Source organism: Akebia trifoliata, chromosome 5 (assembly GCF_017979445.1).
Source record: "Akebia trifoliata isolate Shusen 1 chromosome 5, ASM1797944v1, whole genome shotgun sequence".
NCBI classification, from domain to species: domain Eukaryota; kingdom Viridiplantae; phylum Streptophyta; class Magnoliopsida; order Ranunculales; family Lardizabalaceae; genus Akebia; species Akebia trifoliata.
This window is the reverse complement of record NC_141379.1, coordinates 25,367,461-25,383,366: the sequence shown is the minus strand read 5'-3', so window position 1 is coordinate 25,383,366 and position 15,906 is coordinate 25,367,461.

Genomic DNA, 15,906 nt, shown 5'->3' with positions numbered 1-15,906 from the left:
TAGAAATATAAAAAAAGTATAACGTTGAAGATGATCTCAACACCGCTAATGTGTCTTCATCGAAATCTGAAATTTTTGACACAAAATGTCGGTGAACGGTGAAACCCAATAAGTGTGATATGACACCCTTCCACATAGTCAAAAAATAATAAAAAATAATACCTCAAATTTCACAAGGTGTAAGGATAATAAAATAAAACTAAACAATTATTTCACCACTTCTTAAATAAGAAAATCGCTAAATCATTTTCTTACCAACCATTTTATTCTTGGTTTGGTTAAAACGCTATATTCAATTCAGCCATTTTATCCCCGGTCTGGCAAAACCGCAAACTACCCCATTCCAGGGTCTTCCTTGAGGGCTTAAGGGTCTTGCACTTAAGGGCCTACGCCCTACTTGCTTTACACCACCATTTGTCATCATAAAAATTGTATTCTTTTTATATAACTCAAAACTCATGTGAACCATTCATCCTTAGCATGAAATCACTAACATCATACCAACATTTATGCATATAATATCATTAGATTATATGATTATCAACATTTATACAAGTATGATTTACTTTTTTATATCACTATTAAACTAAGTTAAAGAGAGTCAAATCCTACTTTGATTGAATTCTAGATAATTTTTGGTCGAATTACGTGGTTTTCACACCTTCTAAACCCCGTGGTCTTCTTCTTCTTTCTATTGGAGAGTCTCCACACTACTTAGGTCCCTTTTTTCATCTTTTCATTTTTCTCTCTTTCTCTTTCCTAATGATAAAATTAAGTTTAAAAAATAAAATAAATGTATGCTCCTCAAAATTCCAGCAATAGTGTTACTACATATTATCTCATTTATTTACTCTAAATATTAATTCTCTTATCAATCTAGGTCACTCACAAATTAGGAAAGTTTTTAACTATCTTAAAATTATTTCCTTAATTCAACATGAATATAAAATATTAATTTGAATTTTAAAAAGAATTTCCTACTTGAGCTCATTCCATTTAAGAAATGATTTTAAATTTTGAATAACTTCCCAATTCATTCTCATATCACTTATATTCTTTTATTTTTCTACCTTATTATTAAAATAAAAAAGAAACAAAACACTTATTAAGGACCACCACAATATGTAAGTTTTCTATAAATTTTATTTGTATTCTATTTAGAGATTTAATTATACCAAAATGAGACTCAATGTAATCCAAAAATAATTCCAGTAATTTTTGACTTGATTAAGGTCTTTTGAAAATTTATTTTAACATCTATGATTACACTAATTTTTTTTTATAAAAGTCCTTAATTTTAAATTAAATAAAAAGAACCCTCCCTATGCATTATAAACCCTCCCTATGCATTATAAATTACATTATAAAACTACTGTCAACTAATCATTTTTACAGTGATTCATTTATCCTTGTTTTAACAAATATCATCCACACCACATGGACTTCTATGATTTGATCTACTAAGTTATCTACTATATTTATTTATTGGGTGTATATATTTTAATTAATTACTCAATTATATAAAGTCAAAATTCTATATTAGTAGCCACTTTTTATTTTATAATAATTTTTCTTTATAAATTTAACAATGAATGAAAACCTAACATTAAACAATATTTTGTTTCATAATTAAGTTGACTTCAAACTTTAACAACCAATTGTCTAACATAATAAATTATCAAAATATAAATTATCAAGGTACTATATGTTAAAATAAAAAATATTAATTAAAAAAATATCACAATTAAAGATGTTTTCAAGAGTATTACTTATAATGCAACGGATCTAATGCTACGCTCTGATACCATCTGTGACACCCCGTCAAACGTTAACACAAAGCTCTATGTCAAATCTCGAGGCACAAGGTGGCGCCTCAAAATTTTGGTATGGTCTCCTCTATTTATGTTAGCATTCCAGGACATTCAACTTGCACTTGATAAACGACATACAATATCCAGCATAAATACATACAAAATATAACAATAACGGAATCCTACATACATCTAATAACATACAATAGATCGGAGTACAAAAAGATAAATAAAATACAGGATTATACAAATATTCCTCATTCTAACAAAAGTCCTAATGCTTAGTAAAAAAATCTATAATACTCTTGGATAAATCGACACCTCTAGGGGGATATAACCCCAATACTCATTAGGTGACGAACTCTAGTTGTCTATCTGACCCACCTGATAATCCTCACTCATGTTCTATACCTGTCTCATTAAACTCTAAATCTAAAACTAAAAAAAATGGAGAAGGAAAAGGTGAGTAACAATGGTTACCCAATAGGGAAGCAAACAATTTCTGCTAATAACCTCTCCTAACATTAACGAATAAATATACTGGAAGCGCCATCGATCCGCGAGGTGCGCGGATCCACTTTTGATTTTTGAGATTTAGAAGTCGCCACCTAGTTATTGCGGTCTAGGAACCGAACATTGACTCTTAAAGGCAAGTAGCATTAATCTACGAAAGAAAATACGGGTCGGGAGATCACATTACGGGGTTGGAAGGTGTTAGGCACCAACCCCTCCAAGCAAACGTTGGTCTCTACTTTTTTCAAATAAAACTAAATTGCTAAAAGACCTAAATAAATAATAAAAAAATAAGAATGAAAAATACCTAGATGATCACAACAATAGTTTCTTCAGAGCTGGCGGAGAGATTCCTTGCTTATGATTCATTGTTTCGTTTCCGTTATTGGATCTGTTTCAGATCTCCAAGATGAAGTATCTTCTCCTTAGATCTAAGTGCTTCCTAATTTTTGATGGATTTCTAGGTGTTTTTGAAGGGTGTCTGGGTGTTTTTTGAGCAAAAGTTGGGGTTTGATGTTAGGTAAGGAGTTAAGACTTCAAAATTAGGGTTTGAGAAAGGTTAGGGAGACTTTTTAACCTATTTTTTTTAGAATTTATTTTTTCATCCGAAAATATGTTGTAGAGACTCCTATTTATAAATTTTTTAAGAGATTTTTAGATAAAGTTAGAATTAGATTATGTTTCTTTTAGATAGTTTTAGAGTTTAATTATGTTTCTTTTAGATAGTTTTAGAGTTTAATTAGAATTTTTTTAGATAATTTTAGAGTTTAATTAGAATTCTATTAGGATTTTGACTTTGGTCTTATTAGATTGATTAGGGTTTTGACTTAAGTTTTACTTGATTGATTAGGATTTTGACTTATGTCTTACTTGATTGACTAGAATTTAAGGTTTTGACTTAAGTCTCACTTAATTGACTAGATTTTAGGATTTGACTTAAGTCTTACTTGATTGAATTTAATTTTAATTAGGATTTCATTTTACATTAATTAATATTTTAATTATTAATTTCAAAATTTTTTAATAATTAAAATTATAAAGTTACCGTTTTACCCTCGGAAATGACTTTTTGTGCTTAAGTCGTTTTTCAACATTTCGAGATGTTTTGGAATTGATTTTTCATAATAAATTCAATGAAAATATTCTTTTGTGTCATTTATAAAAAAATTTGTGCGAAATGATCGTGAACTTTATGAGAGGTATTTTCGTAATTTTGTCAAATTTTTGTGAAAATTGACGAAATGATTTATTTGGTTTGAATTTATTGTTTTATGTATTTGGAAGGATTTTTCTAAGCGTAATGTAGGCTCTAGAGATGTTTTTATGTTAGGGGTATTTTAATAATTTAGTCATTTTTTAGTGATTTTTATTGTAAAGCTTCTTTTTGTCTGCAAGATGATGATTTCTATGTTTTTGGGGTCATATTTTCCTAGCGTACTGTGGTTTCTAAAGTTTTGTTAGTTTGAGATACTTCATCCAAATTTCTGACACACATCTGGTAACAAATAAAGCATTGAAATAATCATCCATAATTGAGGATCGTCGCGATCAGGTTGACGAGTTGATTAATCAGGCAAGTGCGAAAATGGGTTGTCTACACATACTGAATCATTTTAAAATATAAAAAGTTTTACAGAAGAAAATATGATTAACTAGTATATATAGTTAGGGATGAGCAACTAAACATTTTAAAACTAAGATTATATCAATCAACAGTACTCACTATAAGATTTTATTTTTATACAACTAATTGACCCAAATGGAAATATTAAACATGCATTTCATTTTATATATCAAAATAAGGCAACAGATACATAATACACAATGGTGGAGTAGTGAAATTAGAGAGTTGGGATTCACGACTAGATCTCTCCTAGTCGGGACATAATGTTTCATAATAAAATATTAGTTCCTGATTTTGTGGCTGGTTGTCCTTTACCACCCTTGCGGGATTATTTATCTGGCTCAAGCTGGGCGTTTGATGTGAACGTAAGCAATGAGTCTCTTTTCGATGTGTTAAAACGTTCGACTACTATAGATTGTTAGTGATCACTGACTAATCATCTTCGTCTATGTCTATCAGGCGTGCACGTGATTCCCAAATATACAAACCATTCATATACGACCACCTTTACATTACAAGTTCACTAGTAAAGATAGAAAGTAATAAACCCAGATTTCAATCGTAGAGTAGGCAGTTGGTAAACTAGAGCCTTCATGCTCTCAACCTACCTTATTGGTTCCTTTGGCGCTATTGACATCATTGGAGTCTCAATTGTTCTATGACTCAGTAATGGAGGAACTCTACAACTCGGTAGTGGAAGAGTTTTATATTGTTAGTTCGCTGATCTGGGGAAGATTGGCCTCGAATACATCGGCACCTTGGTTAGATCTGATCTGGGAGGAAAAGAAGTATGAAGTCAACTAATTTGCCCCTTGGAGGTCTATAACTCCATTTCCCCTCGTTTTACCCTCTAAGTTCGATTCATCGTATCTCTGTAATTGGTAGTCTCAATCATTGACCACTTGGTCCTTAGGTAGTCTTATAATCCTTTAAAGAATCTACGATCTTCTATCGATTTGTCAGGATAAGGTCGGACGCATATCGTAACAACCTAGTGAACATCATATCATAGTCTATAATTGATAGATTACCTTGCACTAATCTCAAAAACTCCTAGTATTGGATTTCTTAAGTAGTCTCGGATATAAATCTATCAACAAACATCCTCTCGAAGTCTACCTACTCAAACGATCTATCGCATAATACATTCATTTCAAGACGTTACTAATGACTAGCATCCCCATCCAACTAGAATGTAGTCACCGCCACCCACTGATCTCTTGAGCATTACATGGCACTCAAAATCTCTCAGGTCTTCAAAATCCACTCATTGACCTCAACCAAATTGAAAAAATGCCCAAATTTTGGTAGACGTAATCGTTTGAAATTCTACAACCACATCCCTAGGTTTACCTATCCTTTATGTTGGGGAATTCTTTCATTCTTTAAAGGCACAATTTGTGGTAGAGGCCCCTGAGGTGAATAGTATTTGCTTCTTGCGAAGAAGTCCAGTGCTTCCTCATTTCTTGGATTTAATAGTGCACCTTGTAACTATGGTAAATCTTATACCATTTCTCGCTTCCGATCGCTAATCTTGTCTATTCAGGATGGCATGAGTACATTATCAACTTTATTGAAATCTGGTGGCTTTATTGTTTCTTGAATTGGTTTGTCTAGCATCTTTTTGAGTCACGCATCCTTAATCAGTTGATGTTGACTTGAACATTGCTTTCCTTTATGTCCTGATTTGCACATTAATAACATGCCACAACTCTTTCTTTCGATTCATTTAGTAATATATGTTGTTGTTTCTTATAAAATTCTTTCATTTATTGAGTTAGTGTGTATAATCTCACTTCTCACGTATGATTATTTTTCTTATGAATTTGTTAGTTTCATAATTGTTGTTTCTTGTTAGATATTAATTAATTTCCTTCTATTTAGCTTTGAGGTGGTAGTGGTGGTGATTGTATTATTTATATTTCCTCTTTGAACTTGACATGAAACTCAACTATCTGTCCCATGAATTACATTAGCTGTGCTATCGGGTCAATGGTCTGATCAAAAATCCGTCTCATCTCTGTGGCATTTCGACCTTTGCCTCATCCACTCCTTTCGCTTGTGTTTATTCGTAACCAAACACTTATCAAAATAAAGTCAAAATCGTTTTTACGTAACTATGAATTGCTACCATAGCCTAGAACTTAGTGATGGACTTCATTTCTATTACTAACAAAATAGACCTAGAATCTTATCTTAGGCTTACTAGGCACTATAGACTTCTAGACACGGAAGAACTCGTAATTCCAATACGGAACTACTAATGAGCTCTGATATCGAATTCCTATTGACACTTTATGATTATCGCTCTAATATCTATAGTATTAGCCAACTCTTCGAAACATAACACATCAGTATCTCATACGGATTTAATGCTACACTCTGATACCATTTGTGGTGCCCCGCCAAACGATAACACAAAATTCCATGTCAAATCTCGAGGCACAAGGTAGCGCTTCAAAATTTTGGCATGGTCTCCTTTATTTATGTTAGCATTCCAAGGCATTCAACTTGTACCTGATAAACAACATACAATATCCAATATAAATACATAAAAAATATAATAATAACGGAAGCCTACATACATCTAATAACATACGATAGATCAGAGTACGGAAAGATAAACAAAATACAATATTATACAAACATCCTCACTCTAACAAAAGTCCTAACGCTCAGTACAAAATCTATAATACTCTTGGACAAATCGCCACTTCTAGAGGGAGATAGGCTCAATACTCACTAGGTGACGGACTCTGACTGTCTATCTAACCCACCTGATGATCCTCACTCGTGTTCTGTACCTGTCTCGTTAAGCTCTAAATCTGAAACTAAAGAAAATGAAGAAGGAAAGGATGAGTAACAATGGTTACCCAGTAGGAAAGCAAACAATTTCTGTCAATAACCTCTCCTAACATGAACGAATAAACCTACTGAATCATTTAAAAATATGTAAAGTTGTATAGAAAAAAACTATGATTAACTGGTATATATAGTCAGAGATGAGCAACTAAACATTTTAAAACTCACATTACATCAATCAAAAGTACTCACTATAACATTTTTTTATACAAATCTAATTGACCACAATAGAAATATTAAACATGCATTTCATTTTATATATCAAAATAAGACAACAGATACATAATACACAATGGTGGAGTAATATAATTACAGAGTTGTAATTTACGACTGGATCGCTTCCAGTCAAGACATGATGTTTCATAATAAAATTTTAATTCTTGATTTTATGGTTGGTCATTTCTTACCACATTTGCAGGACCATTTATCCGGCTCAGGCTGGCCATTTGACGTGATCGTAAGTAATGGGTCTCTTTCTGATGTGTTAGAACGTTAGATTACTATAGATTGTTTGTGATCACTGACTAATTATATTCGTCTATATCTATTAGGTGAGCATGTGATTCTCAAATATACAAATCATTCGTATACGACCACCTTTATATTACAAGTTCATTGGTAAAGATAGAAATGAATAAACCTGGATTCCAGTTGTGACTCCACTCTCATAAGCGTTCCATACCACGTATGAGCTTGATGGTCCCTACTGTATATCGTAAGATATTACACCACTTCGAATGATATGACGCATTATCCCTTCAAGCATTCACAGATTCTTTAACAGCTTATAAAATAGCTACATATATATATATATATATATATATATATATATATATATATATATATATATATATATATATTATTTTTATTTGAAAATAAAATAAAAATTAATAATACAAGGTTGAGAATAGATATCCAATTTTCTATCATACAATTGTGGCTACCTGGCTTAAAATAAATAATGGAACGAAAAAGTAAATAACGTCTCGCGTTAACAGAAAGTAAATAAACATGCAACCAGTAACATTATCCCTGGATATCAGTTCACCAACCTACACACAACACAACAATGGAAAATACAGACATCATCCCTCGGGTGTGACTTTGACATTTTATCGTTTTATACCATTTTTTCGATTTTTACAGTTTTTTATCTTTCAAATAAAATATCCACTTTCTGATATTCATCAACTCAATATGTGTTCATTGAATATTAAATCATTTTTCCAGCTATAAAATTTATTTTTATCAATAACATTAAAAAAGTACAAAACTTATATCATTACAAGGTCTGAGTAGTATATAAGACCCAACTGACGAAAATAACCCGGTGAAATATCATACTCACATATAATTTATTATAAAATATAATTAAACATATCAAATATGCAAGTTCTAGCATGAATTTGAAATAAACAATTGAATTCTAAATTTTTAGAAATAAATCACAAATTTTTGATAAAATCCTAAATGCAATTTTCACAATATAGGATTACTAATAGAAATCGAAAGTTCCTTACTATCTCTGTGCGAGATGATCGAAGTGCTTGCATGTAAATCGAGACGGTCGACATAAGAATCAAGGTGGATTAGACTTCGAGACGGTTAAGTTTTGAATTTGACCCGATGGTTTCGAAGATCTCGATGCCGTCGTCCTTTCTCCCTTCTGCGATGGAGGACGATTTGACTCTGAAATAGGCGAAATCCGAGGTCGAAGTTACAAACTCCCGTATATATATACGACTGATTTTTGATAATACGAAGTGAAAGAGAAGATGAAACAAAAAGAAGTTTGGTGGATTTTGTAGATGTCGAGGCTGCAGATCTTTTTCCCTTCTACGGCGAAAGTCATCGACAGTCCATTCTCGATGGATCTAAATTTGATAATTTGTAAAAAAGAAAAAAAAATTTTAAAAAAAAAATCCGTTGGCTGGTTTTGGATTGTTTAAAATGAAGATGAATAGTAAAAATAATTTAAAATTTTATTTATATAAAATTTTGGGACAATTTCAGTATTTTACCTATTGTTTTGTTCGACGATAACTTGACTGTCCGGACTCCAAAAACAATGAGTGAATAATCTATATTATATAATTTTTTGTTCCAGATCTAATGGTATGGTTAAATTCTATAAATTATTTCTCTAACAAAAATTTACTTTTTCGACCCGATGTGACCATAAACTTGACGTCATTTTCATTTTTGATGATAATTCAACTTTCTATGCTTCAAAAATGATAAATAAATAGTCAATTTTCTATAATTTTTCGTTACGAATCCAATGGCATGATCAAATTTTACAAATTCTTACTCTAGCAAAAATTCATTATTTTAGCCTAATCCAACTCGGTAATCGAGGATTTTGTAATTTTTCTATTCGGATTTGTATTTGAGCATGCTTGGAAGCTAAAGTATGTTTTTTAATCATTTTGAATCTAATGGTGAAGTCAGATTCCATTTAAAATAATCAGAAACATCTTAAAGTTTTACCCTTAAGTCCCACTTTTAGGATTTTCTTAAATTTTCACTATTTTTCCTCGAGATACAAATAAAAAACTCGGGGTTTTACAGTGCTATTTATGGAAAAATTACTAATAAACTAATTTTCTTCTTTTTCGGATGTGATATTTGTAAAAGACCATGCTTGAGTTTATCATTGATTTTTATTGTTGAAAATATTAGAAAATATACATCTTGCAAATTATAAAACATCATTTTTGAAAATTTGTAACTTCAGTTCTTTTAATAAATAAATCATTCAAATGACCACTAATCTTAATATTTTTTCTCTTTTCAAAACTAGCAGTGAAAATTAAGATGATGGTGGAATTTTTTTTATTTACATTACTGAATCCTCTTTTATTTTTTTGACTAGATGGAGAAAACCCCTACTTTTCAAGTTGGAGTACTAAAACGTTGTAGTGGTAGAATTGATTTTACCTTAAATACAGTCAATTTTTTGTGAAAATTGACTTACAAGCAAATAATTGATGCTATATATTACTGCAACATTTGATGATAAATGGCGATGATAATTTCCTTATAAAAGGAATAAGTATTGGAAATGAAAACCAATACTATCTTATTAATTTAGTTTTTTTATTTTTATTTTTTATCTTGCTCCTACCACTGTTCACCTTGAGAAAACTAAAAAAATTCAAATGTCATTTGAATAACCTTCCTTAACTCAGTTTTTATTTTTTAAGGTTAAGTTTGTTTAGAAATTTGATTAAAGATGAAGGGTATTTTGATAAAGATAAAGAGTATTTTGGAAGATGAAAGGTATTTTGGTAAAGATGAAGGGTATTTTAGTAATTTTTTTTATTTTTCAAAGTTAAGTTTGGTTGAAAATTTGATTAAAGTTGAAGAGTATTTTAGTAAACATGAAGGGTCTTTTGGAAGATAAAGAGTATTTTGATAATTTTTATTTTTTATTTTTTAAGATTAAGTTTATTTGAAAATTTGATTAAAAATGAAGGGAATTTTGGTAAGGATGAATAGTATTTTGATAATTCCTATTTGTTTTTTAAGATAAAATTTGGTTGAAAATTTGATTAAAAATAAAGGATATTTTGATTAAAATAAAGGGTATTTTGGTAAGTGTTGAGGTGTGGGAGGAGGGTTTCAATCCTCCACCCTGGTGCATAGGATCCGTACTTTCTAATATGGAAGGTATTTTCTCTTGGCCAATGAAGTGAGACGCCCACCAGCTGCCCTAATAAATATGGTAGATTTATTATAAGAGCAGTACTACAATGACATTCTACAATACTTTTTACAGTATTATTTATGCAGACAAACAACAGATTTTCCCCGAGTGTGCTTTCCAGTATCTCGAGGAAAAGCATCTATGGTTTATTGACACCACCACGTCAACAGTGGAAATCAGTTTAGCATTTCTCTTACCATAAACGTCCCTAGCTATAACTCTAGAAATTATTGTTTTAACCTAACTTTTGACTGTAAGTACAATCCCTTCTCTTTTCCCAGGGCTCTCAATTCTTTCTCTTCTCTCAAGCAGCGGCGCGCATGAATGATCACAAAGGAAAGTCGTCTTGGTGAGAGCTTTTCAAACTTCTCGAAATCCTTTTTCTTCTTTTTATTTTTTATTTTTTCCTAAGATTCATATCTTTTTGAACTATAGTATTTTGTTTTTTTTTTCTTATCCCTTATGTCCAATTTGAAAAAAAAAAAAAAAAAAGATGATAGAGGGGGAAAATTCTCAGATGCTTAACATTGATGTTAAGCTGTTTAAATATTGGATCGATGATTTACCTGGTGTATGTGTGGTAAAACATGAAGACTACGGGACTCATCTTCTACAAATGCAGATGAAACCCTGTGAAGATTTTGAATGTACAAGATTCAGAATCTGCATGGAGAAAGAGTAGGATCAACGATTTACCTGACTTCCCTTAGTGCTTCACTTTACCAATGGGATCTGTATGTAGCAAGGACAGGGTTGCTGGCTAGAGATGTATATACTTGTGTCGCACATTTGTATTTCATAATTGTAATTGTTTGTGTATGGTCAATTTCATTGTTTCAAGTAAAATGTAATTTCCAAGGGAGATATTATTGAGAATGCATCTTATAGAAGTGATTTACTCTTCTTTTCATTCATTTTCTCTCTTGTTTGATCTTTAGCTACTCACTTTTGTTACAATATTAAATAAAATGTTAGGATGTAACTGATTCATTTTATCTTTTATCAGAAACTCGCTTAAATTTTGAGGAGCCATATTCTATTATGAACTAAAGAGCCAATCTACGAGAATGTGTGTGGGCACAATGAGAAGAATGTTAAATATTTAAAGATTATTTGCTTCGAGTCTTATATTTTTTTTGTAAACCGCATTTGAGCTTGAAAGTAATTAATGTGCAAGTTCATATATTTTTCTAACGACATACTGCATTTTAGTGTAGAAAGTATATATCATGGAATTATAATCCTCCGTAGTAAAAGAATCGATCATTTTAATTTTTGTCATTAAATTTGTTATTCAATTGATCACACTTCTGTGAACATTTTTCTTCTTCCCAGCTAGCAGTGAAAATTAAGATGACGTTTTTGTATTCGACCACTGAATCTTCATTAAGGTTGAATTTAATCTCATTTAAATGCTAGTTTGCCAAATTAATCAATTTAATTGCCTACCTACTACCATATGGAGAACTGAATGAGGCTATTGGATAATTTATACTAGGTATATTTTATATTTCAAGGAAATGTATTAGATGCTATTAAGTTTATAATGATTAAGAGAATTTGTACAATCTAATTAAGTTTTTGCCCGTATCCTGCGGATCACTATGTGAAAATTGGAAAATTCTAAAGAAAAAAATGACAGGCCAAGGCGTGGAATTTTAGAAACTGAATATTGACGGTCTAGGACTGTCAAAATTCTAGATATTCCTAGATTTGACGGCTTAAAGCTGTCGAATTTCTCCCATCCTTCATTAATTTGACAATTTTGGCCCGTCAAAAAAAAAAATTTGACAATGAAAAATTCGATGCCAATTCAACCCCTTTGTCCGTCGAATTTTATGAAATTTGACAGCCCAAGACCGTCAAATTTGGGCCTTCTTCACATTGTGGATGTTCGGCATTAAAAAAATATATATATAGAAATGTCATTTGAATATCCTTGGTTAATTAGGTTTTCCTTTTGAACCATGAAACCAGCTGCCACAACATTCTGGAATTAATTTTCAAGTGTTTTAAGAAAAGATTTGGAAATCTAGCATTCATACTAATGGTAATCATAGAACTTGACAGGGAATATAAACTATCCACATTATTTCCCCAACCTCTTTATTTTGTTAAATATGATTCTATTCCTTTCTTTGTGGCCAAGGGAAAATATGAGTTTTTATTTAGCACTTTGCCACATCCACATTCACGTCAGCTGCAATGCAATTCGGTGTTACATGCTGGATGTTCCTACTCTACACCTCGTATTTCTCTTTCCATGTCAACCTATATAATCCCTAGATCCTCAAAGGATATTGTCATCCCATCTTTATCAAATTCAAATTCATCATATGTATATGTACTTTCTTTTGTACAACTTCAATATGTCCCTTGGCCAATTTTGGAAGAGTCTGCTGATCAGGACTCAGGAGTATGATCCGAAAATAGATATAATTTAGCAGATAGACTCATTTTAATGTTTCTTGGACAAATGGTGCCTTGGCTGATATGTTGGAAAATCTGGCTTGGACGGAATGCATGCATCTTAAGAGATAGATGGCTTTAGTTACACTAAGTTTCAAACGCCTGTAGAAAATAGAGAACTTTCAGTTGACCATAATATTCCTGTGAAAGTGATAAGGCTGAAACATGTGTGGTTTGTTAGATGCATTGGAAAAATCGGTGGGAGATTGGTTATAACAACTATGGAGGGGGTCTATACGGGTAATCTAGGACTGGGAGGAATGATTGGGGTTTTATTATTCTTGAATGGTAGGTTGGTGGTTATGTTCAGCTATTTCTTTTGAGGCACTTCAAAGTAATACAGAATGTCTCTAGTAAATCCAAGATTGGTGTAGAAATATTGCCACCTTTGTCTATGCCAACATCATTATCAACTTTACAAGGTTTTGTTTTGTTTTTCTCTCTGGAGACAAAACATTGGATGGAGACGTTTGACAAGTTGTAGCATCTGAATGGGGAAGTTAGCCATCTTTTTAGAGAAAAAAAACAGCCATCCAATTGGGCTAGCTTTCTCTGTAGTTAGATAGAGATGCAGTACCCTTTTTAAATCTGAATGGAAGTTCCCTTTTATCGTGAAAAAGTTGCATGAGTGTACATTTTCTATTGCCAGGAAATCTTTCTAAAAGAAACCTGCAACCAAGAAATTTAGGGTGGCAATTTTTTTTCTCGTTTTTTGTGGGATTTTTTCTCTCTTTTTCTTGGGGTGGGGGGGAGTTATTAATGATTAGGAGGAGAGTGTTCCTTATCATGGGTTTGTGATTGTTATTCATGAGGATCGTCTTTGTTGTAGCTACATCTGTGTATAAGTTTTCTTGTTTGGAGTGAAGGGTGGGACTCATCATCAAAGCTTATCGATAAAAAAAAAATATAAAAAAAAGACTATTGCTGATACAGTTGATGATAAATGGAGATCATAATTTGCTTATAAAGCGAACAAGAGTTTGAGATGGAGACTAGTACCATCTTATTTTTAAGAGTTGTGATCAATGCACATGGTAAATCATTCACGGTTGACATGGCAACGGCACAGAACCATTGATCTTTTTCTTGGGGATACACAAGGAAAAGGATATGTCGTTCTCTATACCTTTGCCACCTCAGCCATGTACAGACCGCGTATGATTTACTGCGTGCATTCATCATTAGTCTATTTTTAAATAGCCATTCTTAAAAGGCTTTCCATTCTTATTTTCAAGCATTTTAATGATAGATTTGGAAACCTAGCATTCACACCATCAGTAATCATAGAACATGACCATTCCATTGAAATTAGAAAAAAATTTCATTGATTGAAGCATTCTATCAGTACATCACAATCCAAATTTTAGAAAGTCAACAAAGATGGCAAATGTGAAGACATCAAATATGACTAATTAATGATAAACTGATTCAAAAAATTGACTCAAAATTCACTCTCTTGGCGTGGCATGTGCACAGAACCATAGATCTTTTTCATTGTGTATCCCAAAGAAAAAGTTCAATGTACTCGGTAGCCGTCCATTTTTCAATTCCCTGGATCAAGTTCTTTTTTAAGCTTTTAGTTCTTTCTTTATTCATCATTGTGACTGATTAAAGAGACGGATAAAAATGATAATGGAGGAAAAGCTTGACATATTGGTTATGATTAATGTTAAGATCTCCAAATATAAGAGTGCCGCCTACTGTTGACAATATTAGAAAATATACATCTTGCAAATTATAAAACATCATTTTTGAAAATTGGTAACTTCAGTTCTTTTAATAAATAAATCATTCAAATGACCACCAATCTGAATATTTTCTCCTTTTGAAACTAGCAATGAAAATTAAGATAATGGTGGATTTTTTTTTATTCACATTACTGAATCCTCTCTTTTTTTTTTTTTCAGCTAAGTGAGCAAAGTTTATTTTTGTGGAGAAACCCCTAGTTTACAAGTTTGAATACTGAAACCTTATTGTAGTTGAATTGAGTTTTAACTTAATTACAGTAAAAATTTTGCGAAAATTAACCTACAAGCAACTAATTGATGTTGTATATTACTGCAACATTTGATGATAAATGGAGATGATAATTTTCTTATAACACTACAAAAACGGCATGTTTTTACGGCGGAAGGTTCACAGTGTTTCTTGCTATCTGTTGTTAATTATAGAGAAACAACTGCGTTTAATGTTAAACTGTCGGTAATACTTCAGCCAATATTTTTTTTTAAATTTATTAATTATTAAAATGCATCTAACGGCAATTTGTAATGTTGGTAATACCATAAAAATAAGGGCGTTTTTAAACACTGTCATTAATTTTCTCGATTAATTTTTAAATACATAAAAGTGAGTTAATGGAGGTTTGGTTGTGCCTCCGTCAATAATTTTTAAATTTATTAATTACTAAAATGCAACTAACAGCAGTCTGTAAATGCTGATAATACCATAAAAATAACGGTGTTTTTTAAACACCATTGTTAATTTTTTCGATTAATTATTGAATATATAAGAGCGATTTAACGGTGTCTTGGTGTGCTGATAATACCCATGAAACAATGGTATTTGATGTTAAATCATCGATAATCCCTCCTTCAATAATTTTTAAATTTATTAATTATTAAAATGCAACTAACAACGGTTTGTAAATGTTGGTAATACCATAAAAATAACGGCGTTTTTTAAACACCGACATTAATTTCCTCGATTAATTTTTGAGTACATAAAATATCTATCATTTTTTAAATTAAGTAAATTTATAAAATATCCTTAACAACTTTTTTTAAACTTTTGGTTAAGTGGCAAAACTTTCCCTATCATTATTTCCCTCTCTCACATACTTTGTTTTGTTTCCAAACCTCTCTAAAGATTCACCCCTTCATCTCTCCCTCTCTCTGATTTTAAACCTCTTTGAAGAT